Source organism: Lactuca serriola, chromosome 2, assembly GCF_051521515.1.
Source record: "Lactuca serriola cultivar US96UC23 chromosome 2, Lser_US96UC23_V15, whole genome shotgun sequence".
In the NCBI taxonomy this organism is placed as follows: domain Eukaryota; kingdom Viridiplantae; phylum Streptophyta; class Magnoliopsida; order Asterales; family Asteraceae; genus Lactuca; species Lactuca serriola.
Window position 1 is genome coordinate 190772382 of NC_136409.1, and position 10826 is coordinate 190783207.

The window sequence follows — 10826 nt, forward strand, 5'->3', positions numbered from 1 at the left end:
ATGATATTAAATGAATATTTTGAAAAAAATTGTATAAGCTTGAAACCCTAAAAAATATGTATATAGTGCGGTTTTTCATATGCATTGAAGTATTTAATACAAAATCGAACCGTATCGTAAATATTTGGTTTTTATGAAATAAAAAATCACATTATCGATTATTTGTACTTATGCAATATTTAGATTTTGGTTTTTGGGTATTTTTTTGGTTTTGCCGTTTACAGCTTGGTTTTTACTCATCTCTATCATGAATTAGAATTTATATATAACGTATGATATTATTTTACGAATTTAGATTTTAAAAAATTGGACGAAAAAAATATGTCTTGTAGGGTTTACATTTTTTATGAAATTTCTACTTCTATTTCAACGTGAAATACACTCAAAGAGATGGTTTCAACAATCTAAAATTCGAACAAAGTCATACATATTTGATATTCGTTTGTGGATTGAGTTTCAAGTTGGACTATACTGAAGTGATATATCTGTGTGTATTTATTAATAAATTAAATATAATTGTAATCCTTAATCCCATAATTTTAGCTGAACGAGAAAAAATCAAATATAGCTTGATTAGGAAATAAAAATAAAGGATGGATTTATTTTCAAAAAAGAACTGTCACTCCAATAGCTTTAGAACAAATATGGCTTTATGGTGAAAAGAAATGTCTAACTCCTAGAAGTGACCTTATAAAATGTTAAATCCACTAGTTTAAATATCAACAAAATCGAAAACGACCAACAAAGATATTTTTTTTTGACATTACCCTTTAAAATATGAATCATAACCCTTAATTCTATGGGACACTTTTCATGACACCAAATAATAAATTATATTTGTTTTCCATTGGGATCGTTTTATTCAATAATGACACTTTGGTGTACATGCATGTAAAGCATATGTTCACAAACATTTTTTTTTTCGATTATGATATTTATCATCATTCATTTTACGTGTTAATCGTTTAAAAGACATTTGGGGCTTCTTTTTCTTTTAGACTTTATTTTTAAATTTTAACGATAAAGGCTGTAAAAGAAAGACCCTTTCGAATTAAAATCAGAAATTGATACTTCTTCCGGGCCCCCCATCGTTGCTCTATTCTTTCCATCGTGAAAACTACTTCAGTTTTTATGAAATATAAATGTATTTATTTCGAAGATGAAGACACGATATAAGATAAAGAGATTATTAAACTTTATAATATAGATTAAATCAAAAAACGGTTAAAGTTTTATTTATTTTAAGGAAAAACCTTATAAAATCTCTAACATATTTTCTTCTCATTTTTTAAAAAATCACGATAATATTTGTTAGTATATTAAAACCTTTATATTTTATAAAAGTCTTATTTAAGTCTTTCTCATCTTAGAAAAACCCAATCTATTTTCAGGATTAAAAAACCACCATATTATTTTTTTAGTGCATCAAATCTCTTATATTTTATAAAAAAAATTAATCTAATGGATTGTCATCATCAAACTGTTGAGAATCGATTACCTAGCATTTCCGACTATCTAAAATTTTAACAAACTCAAAGCCTTAAATTAGACATTTTAAAAAATATAAGGGTTTTAACGTACTAAAAACTATGGTGTTTTTTTAAGCAGGGGTTTTCTAAGTTTTTCCCTTATTTTTTTGAAACAACAAACTAACTAACATAGTCCTAAATGCCATCCATGTCTCCTAAAAAACTTGAACTCATGACTTCTTATTTAAGAGAGTCAATCATTACCGTTAGACCATAGACTCTTTGGTTAGTTAAAATTTTATTGATGCTAAAAATATACATCTTGTAACTCCCCGACTCTCAGGTATTAATTTTCAGTTTTATTCTTTCATATTGAAAAGTCTACTCGACGAGTTGGAGACCCTGACTCGTCGAGTAGGAACGTGTTTGGACCGCAAACTTAAGTGACCAACTCGCCGAGGCGGAAGACACGACTCGACGAGTTGGAGCTAGAGGATGAAACCTTAATTTTCGGGGTTTTGCACCCTATTTAAAGGGTCATTAGCCTCCTTTATAGCCCCTTGTGAGTCCAAAAACCCTAAATCGTCGTTTTCTCTCCATACTTGTGTGTTTTAAGCATTGGAATGTGGATCTTGGTGAGCGGAACTTAAAGATCAGGAAGTTTGAGAAAAGGAACGTGTGTGGATCTGAAGTCTACCCCAGTTTAGCATCATTTGAAGGTATCAAGTCGTTACCTTGATCTTCTTCTAGCTAGATCCTTCTATATTTGAGTTTTATGGCCATTTTGGTGTGTTGGTACTTCATTTCGAGTGATGAACCAAGATCTGAGGTTGCAACTTCAGATCTAGGCTCATCTTGGTTCTTATAATCATAAAGTCTCAGTCTTTAGCATGCTAGTGAATTTCCCTTGCCTAGAATCTCTTCTTTAGCTTGATTTAAGTCATTATCACCTTACATGTACGTAAAGTTTGCAAATTTACGTAAGAAGTATGCCTTAGGAGCTTAAATATACGTTATGGAGCTTTGGAATGGCTTAAAAAGCATCTGAATGGAGAAAGAACTGAAAAGACTCGACGAGTTACATGGTCAACTTGGCGAGTCTGATGAAGATTGTCGTGCAAGGGTTTCTGCATGGACTCGGTGAGTCAGTATGAGGACTCGGCGAGTCAGCTAGGGTTTTCCCGACTTTTGGAACATGCATGAACTCGACGAGTTGCAGGGAAACTCGACGAGTCGGGTCAACATGGACTGTTGACCTTGACCATTGACTTGGAATTTGACCAAGGGTTGACTGGTTGACTTATGGGGCAGTTTGGGAAATTGGAAATTTACGGATATGGTTCTAAGGTGAATATAGGTGGTGGAGTTTGTGGCGGTGAGCCAAGTATTTGAGCTTATCACTTCAGCGCGACAGTTGTGAGGTGAGTTATCCTCACTATATCAAATGGGTCTAAGGCACCAATGTCTTCCCTTATCAGATTTGTACCCGGGTTTATCAGATGATATGCTTATTGATTTACATCTCGGTAGTTAGGATGGAGATATGCTTAGTGACCTGGTTAGGTCGGTATCCTGGTATATAGGATGATGCTATGTTAATGATTGGTTAGGTCTGTATCCTGGTAATAGGATGTTGCTGTTATTAGTGATCTGTTAGATCGGTTTGACTATTATATATGCTAGCGTATGATAGGTATGTGCATATGCTTGTTGATTGGGGGTTAGGTTAAGGCAGCCCTGCTTTGTTCTGAAGGCTAACATACCCAGGGCGGTCTGGATAAACTAAAGGCCCTGCAAAGGGGTTCAGTTAGGCCGAAGGCCCAACGAGCGGTCCGGATAGGTTGTAGGCCCTGCGAGGCGATCCATACGTACCGAAGGCTCGGAGAGCGGTCTAGATAGGCTGAAGGCCTGCGGGGTGATCCAGTCATGCTGAAGGCCCATCATGCATGCTGACTTGCTTATATGTTTATATGAGATGGTTATATATGTATGGCGTTGGTATTTTGGGGGTAACTCTCTAAGCCTTTGAGCTTACATTTATCGATTATTGTTTCAGGTACTTCGGATGATCGCAGGAAGGCGAAAGCGTGATCGTACACTTCTTCGATTTATGATTATGATTTCTTGGAACTCTGATATGACACTATTTTGAAAACGAATTGTATAATTGAATGATTTTAAATGTTTTAAAAAGTTCAAATTTGGCATGATTTGTATGGATGTTACACATATTGTATTAACAAGACTCGTGCATAACGTTTCCTGGTAAATAGGTTTTATAAAAGGATCCAACGAGAAGCTATCATACAATAAGGCTAATTATCGAGTGAAAATAAATAGGGAAATGGTCCTTAAGAAAATCGTTTCCTATCCACTTACCGATCTAAAAAGTGAGTATATTTTTTTTCACCTATCTCTTTGTTTCACGATTCCAAACCATTAACATACAACTTGATAAGTTTAAACACAACACGTTTTAAGTTTAGGGGTTGAGAAAGCATTCCTCATCGTGAATAGATTTAATAACTCGACACTGTGCTATATTGTTCTTGTAACAATATCAAATCCATTTTGAGAGAAGGATTTTGTAAATTGGTCGCAGACAAACTTCCAACTCCAAAACATTCATCATCTTTGTTAAGAGTCTTTTCTTCATTTAGTTGATAATCCATGCTTCCACCCCAATAAACGTTCATGTGAATACTCTCCATAATTTATAAAATCTCTATTATTAAAAGGTCAACATACTAGTGACACAACAATTAGATATTTTGGTCTTTGCATGGTGTTACCATGTGAGGATGTATAATTTTATTGATTTGATCGACACATCCATATCACTTTTTAGGTTAACATGACATGATCACGTCATCCGTTTTTGAAACACGAATTTTTGGAGTTTTAATAATTTTTGGTAAAATTAGCCAAGCAGCATATTCTAAACATCATCGGCTCTTTTCCACAAAGAATGGATTCCTAACCTAAAAAAATTATAGTTTTGATAGTTGTAAACCGTTTTCGTTTTTTTATCATTTAAACGTTAATTGCATATGCGATTTAGTCCTATGCGGCTAAATCACTAGAATTCCAATATTTTGGGTTTTCATTTGAAAATTTGGTTTGATCTGTTATGTGAAAAGATACCCGTTATTTACTTTTAAGTGTTTTGTAAGGATGGCAATCGGATGGTATTGATGATCCCAATCTCTTACCCGATTATAAAGTTACTAGGTTATATCTGTGGAAACCACGATTCCCAAAGTAAAAGAATATTAATACTTCAAAAGTATAATAATTAATCAATTCATAATGTTTCTAATTTTGAGATAGCGAATCGTAATTTGATCAAGTGAAGGTCTTAGGCTTCAAGCGAATAATTTTTAGACCTTATTAGATGTTGATAATGTTGGTTAAGTAATTTAAACCCATGAAAGTGTGAATTGGAGCCAAAGGTTAAAATGGGAAACAGTGATATTTTGAACTCTTTGCATGAATTGATGAATCTAGTTTGGTATGTTTTAACTCAAAAGCAATTAGATAAGATTATTGGGTTTTTTAATACCTTCGTGTGCATATAAAGATCACTGAAAATAGACGGGGGACGAAAAAGTTATGGTTGTTTAAAGTTGGAATGGAATGAGTAAAAGCTCGTAACTACGATATGGTGAGAAGTTCATCATGGCGTGGTGAGTTGTGCAGCCCAAGCCCAAAATATTAGGGTTTTCTTCGTATTTAAAGGCATTTTTCTATGTTTTAGGTCATTTTCAACTTCCAATTCATCAAGAGTTCATTGGGAGCAAACCCGAGCTTCCCTTTTCATAGTTTGAGCTCCTTCTATGTCCTTAAAACTCTTGTGTTGCATGTTTTGGGTGTTTTGGTGAAGAAAGTAAGAAAAGTTGTGCTTGGAAGCTTGAAGCTTGTGGATCTCTTCCAACTCTACTCTTTTGGACCCTTGTAAGTTATAAAGACCATTGCTTTATTATGTTTCATTTTTGGATATAAGAGTATTTGGAGTTTTAGTGCTTTATAATATTTTTTTCCCTTTTGATGGAATTGAGTTAGATTTTGGACAACTCCAGGGTTAAAGGTCGAATCTTTAAGTGTTCTTGACCCATTGTGGTTCTAAGATCTGAACTTCATCTTTATTTGAGTGTCATGCATGGCCTTTGTGATATTTTTGGTCCCTTAGAGAGTTAGGGTTAGAGATCTCATTGTTTTGAGCCTTTGGAATGGATAAAGTAGGAAAATTTAACCATGAGATTCTTTAGAAGAATCAAATATGAGCCTTAGGGTTCTGGGCTTAGTGGTTTAAAGCTTAATGAAATGTGTTGTTTTAGGCGTTCGACCAAAGGGATTGGCCGCAACGTGGTGGTTAATGGTTGGTTGACCGTTAAATTTTTTGGCCAATTGGACTTTTGTTCAAAATTTGGAGGAATTGAGTATTTGACTAAGTACTAGTCTCGGTTTGGAATTAGCTAGCTCGGGTTAGCTATTCTGTTATTGAGATTGTTGTAAAGTGTAACGCTCGCGTTTCCAGGCTAGGCATTATCGTTGATGTAATAGTCTAGGTTAACCCTTCTAACTCTTTTTGAAGTATTAATGATAAAATATTTGAGTATTATGTGAATTATGTGTTTATTTTCTTAATTATTATAATTTAATGAATTAAGAATAAAATAAGCGTCAAAATTAAAGTGTAAGATAAGTCCGATATCTTTGCATGAAGATGTAGTGGTTGAAACAAGGATTCCAGAGATATAAAGAATGTTGGAATCTGAGTTATAACGAAGAAGTTATGACCTGTCGAAGTTTAGCGACAGAACCGGCGACGCTGAATGACGTAAAAAGTGAAATTTACGTTAGAGCGATATTTAGCCTTAGTGATATAAACGAATGTTCTAGATTTCGTTAAACCGAGAGTTTGCATAAAAAGATCGTCCAAATCTGACTTCGTATAAGGAAGTTATGATTTTCCGAAGTTTCGCCTTAGCAGTATGCAACCCGAATAAGCGGTTTTAGCCAAAACAATCTAAATGAGAATCAAAGATCTCGTTAGTAGTAGTGAAACGATAAAAATACAGGTGAAAACGGACATCAGATGAAGAAGTTATGAATTTATAACGGATTTTTCCTGTCCCGACCTACTAAAAATAAATAATAACAAATAAAGTCAAAATTAGCCGAGGGAGTCTAAACGAAAGTTGTAGAGCATAGTCTCACCTACGCGTGGATATAAATAACATCGAAAACGGAGTTCGTATGAGGAAGATATGAATTTTGGAAGTTTTATAAATAATTAAAATATATATTTAATTAAGAATTTCGGATAATATCCGAAGGAGTCACTGATCCTATCCGAACTACGCCCAGCGTACAGCGAAACATGAACCGCCTCGTACTCGAGTGCTCCGAAGTACGTAAGTAGTGATTATTTCCGAAGCGTACGCCCCGCGTACCGAGCATTACGCCCAGCGTAATGCGAGGCTTCTGCCCCTATATAAAGGATGCGAGGCAGCCGACTTTTTTGCTCCTTTTCTCTTCTCTCTCTCGTTTTACCTCGTTTTTCGTGCAAGAATTATCCCAAAGCCCCGGTATCATTCCCGAGACCCGAAGCAAGTCCCGAAGCCCCGAAGATCCCGAGCCGAAGCTCTGCCCGCGAGGAGCCCGGTTTTTGTGAAGATCTACCAAGAATACTACTTCTAGAAGCAGTAGTGTTGTCCGATCATCTTCTGATCAAGTGAGTGTGTATTCACTTTCTTCTAACACATAATTATGAAGAATTTTATACGAAATACGTGTTATGTGTATATTTTGTTGTTATATGTGTGAATGTATATTCACTTTCTTCTATCTCATAGATATGATTTATTCTCTATGAAATATGTGTTATGTGTATGTGTCTCATCTGTTGTTTGGAATATGTATTGAATGAGAATGCTATACAGGTTTTAAACTATGTATAAAAATATATATTTTTATCTACTAATATGTTGGGTAGAACATGGGTATATAGTTGATGTGTGATAAACATATTAGAGGCCGCGATGTTGTTTTGGATTCAGTCATCTAGCAGAGTTTAGATGACGACCACAGACGTTTCTAGACAGTCCTGTGGAACGCTAGCAGGCTCGCCACCTATAGGTGTTAATTAATGTTTTTTGAGCATTCTAACACTCCTATGGTGTACATGCAACCCTAGAAACCTTGGATCTATATTTGACTAAGATACATGCAAATAATTATTTTTCCAAGGTTCTTATCCTATCTAGCATGGCATGGGGAACTTGAATCAAATAAAGCTAGTAGAATTACTTACCTTGTAGTTGTAGTTGATTGATTGGAGTTTTAGAGCCTAGCACCAATAGTGTGGATGTCTCAAATGGAAATCACAAATCACCACAAACTTGGAACTTTGAGAGAATAGTAATCACCTTTCTTGAAATCGGCCCTCTTACTTTACTCACCACAACTAGTGTCATTTCAAGAACCAAAGCCTCCTTTATATAGTGTGGTGGATTAGGGTTACATCCATGTAAACCCTAATACCCATGTCTTTTCATTTCCATGAGATCCATGGGTTAAAGCTCCATGAAGTATCCATGGACTTTCCATGCAAGCCTAGCCCATTCCAAATAAGCATTAGCCCACACTATATAAATACAAGAGCCCATATTTAATTAGTCATACTTGTGATCTCTAAATTAATTCTAGATTAATTATAGATCAATACTAATTAAATAATATGATTTTATATTAATATATTAGACCTTATAATATATTAATAAATCATAACTTATACTATTCTCAAAATATTATGCATAAATTTTTCGGGTGAAGTGCAACCCAAATGGACCATGCTGGGTTGGGTCAAGTACATACCAAATATAGTTATGGACTTAGACATTATATCCAACAGTCTCCCACTTGGATAAGTCTAATAACTATAGTTGCAAGTATGACTTCAGGAACCGATCAGCAATCGTAGCTCTTTAAACTCTGTTGAACTATGAAGCGCCATTTTAGATAAGTGATCATATAATCCTCTGTTCTAGATATCAGCCGGACAAATACATGGAACATGGTCTTGCTTATTGTCCAACATTTGTTTCCCGATTTCCGATTTGTTTGACATAGAACTTCACTGAACACATCAATTTAGTTCTGACCGGGCCCGGTACATAGGTTAAAACAAAATCATCGAGGGGCCCAGATATCGCTTCTAATCCTAACAGGAACAGATAAACTTTGACTCATATTTTTGCTCTACTACTTGTTGAATTACACACAAAAGCACGGTTTATAACATCGAGTTACCAATGCGTTTTCGTGCAATCAATGCATAACAACTCATAGGCAACAAATCATATCTCTAGGTTTGAAGACTTATATGATATTACCGTCTCACGATCACTCGAGATAAATTCCATGAAGTGATACAAGTGAGTGTGGGTTGAATCCAATACTCATAACTTATGAGCACTCATGAATGTTGTAGCCCCGCTTTGTCTAACATCTTAGACCTCTACAAGCCAACCCATGACAGTCATGATTCATATCTACTTCCCATATATGACCGACTATGGAGAGTTTGAATAATATGATATAAACCATAACATAATTATTCTGGAAGTCAAAACATATAAAAAGAAACAACAGTAAACGATTGACAAGAGATAGCAACACTTTACTCATAAATAACAGCTTTTATTTATCATCAAATGTCAATTACATTTTACGTATTTCAAGATTATCTAACTACTAAAACTAATATCATCCTTCAGCCCTATGCTCCGAGCATGCTGGAGATGCTTAACCCGAGTCAGTCCCTTCGTGAGGGGATCTACTGGATTCTATTCAATGTCTGATGAAGTGATATTTTCTGTCAATGTGTTTGGATATCCCATGATCTCTTGGTTCCTTGGCTAAGGCAACCGCACTATTGCTGTCACAGAAAATCTCCATTGGCTCCTTTATAGCCGGTACAACTCCAAGGTCTCCGATAAAGTTCTTTAGCCATGTAGCCTCCTTTGCTGCCTCGCTTGCTGCTATATACTCTGATTCACAAGTGGAATCAGCCACTGTCTCCTGCTTGGAACTTTTCCAAGTAATTGCCCCTCCGTTTAGGGTAAAGACCCAGCCTGACTAAGAGCAGAAATTATCCCTATCAGTCTGAAAGTTAGCATCATTATACCCTACAACTCTCAAGTCATCACTCCCACGAAGGGTAAGGACCCAGTCCTTATTCCTTCGCAGGTACTTGAGAATATTCTTTACCGCTGTTCTGTGAGCCTTTCCAGGATTCCCCTAATATCTTCTGACCATGCTCAAAGCAAAGGCAACATCAGGGCGAGTACAAGTCATAGCATACATGATCGAGCCTACAGCTGAAGCGTATGGTACTCGACTCATTTCAGCTATCTCAACCTCTATACTCAGACTCAGAGTTTTAATCAGTCTGGCATTACATTTCTTGCTTAAACTCTTTGAATTTCTCAAAGGTTTCTGACTTATGCTTGATTAAGTAGACATATCCATATCTACTAAAATCATCAGTAAAAGTCACATAGAAGCGATTAGCATCTCTTGTGGCGGTTCTGAAGGATCCACACACATCCGTGTGTATAAGGTCCAACAAACCTTCACCCCTAGCACAAGTGCCAGTAAAAGGTGACTTTGTCATTTTACCAAGCAAACAAGATTCACAACTATCATCTGACTTTAGTTCAAATGACTCCAACACTCCACCCTTTTGTAGTTGGCCTATGCGTTTCTTGCTTACATGTCCAAGACGATAATGCCATAAAGATGCTTTATCTAAGCTAGTGGAAGAGTCAATACACAATACATTATTTCCATGATTATCTACAACAGATATAGTTTCATACACTCCATCACAAGGTAATGCTTTAAAATAAAAAACATTATTAAAGAAAGCATCAATACTACCATTATTATTATCAAAATAAAAGGTAAAACCTTATTTATACAATGCATGAAAGGAAATAACATTTCTTGCCATTTCTGGCGAATAATAACTGTAACAGCTCGGATTCCCAGGTATTATTTATTCTTCTTAATTTTGGCGTTTTGTGAGGAGACTCGGCGATTTGGAGCTCAAACTCGTCGAGTATGATCGCGGTTTGGGAAAGGGTTCGCGTCCGGACTCGGCGAGTCCAAAAGGTGGACTCGGCGAGTCCATGCTGTTTAATGAAACCCTAAATTTTAGGGTATGAGACCTATTTAAAGGGGCTTATGGCCGTCATTTGCGGCCACCAACCCCAGAGAGAACCCTAAAAGAGGCCTTGAGCGTTTTGTGAGAGAAAAGAGGAAGATCCTTGATTATTTGTGGGTGATTTT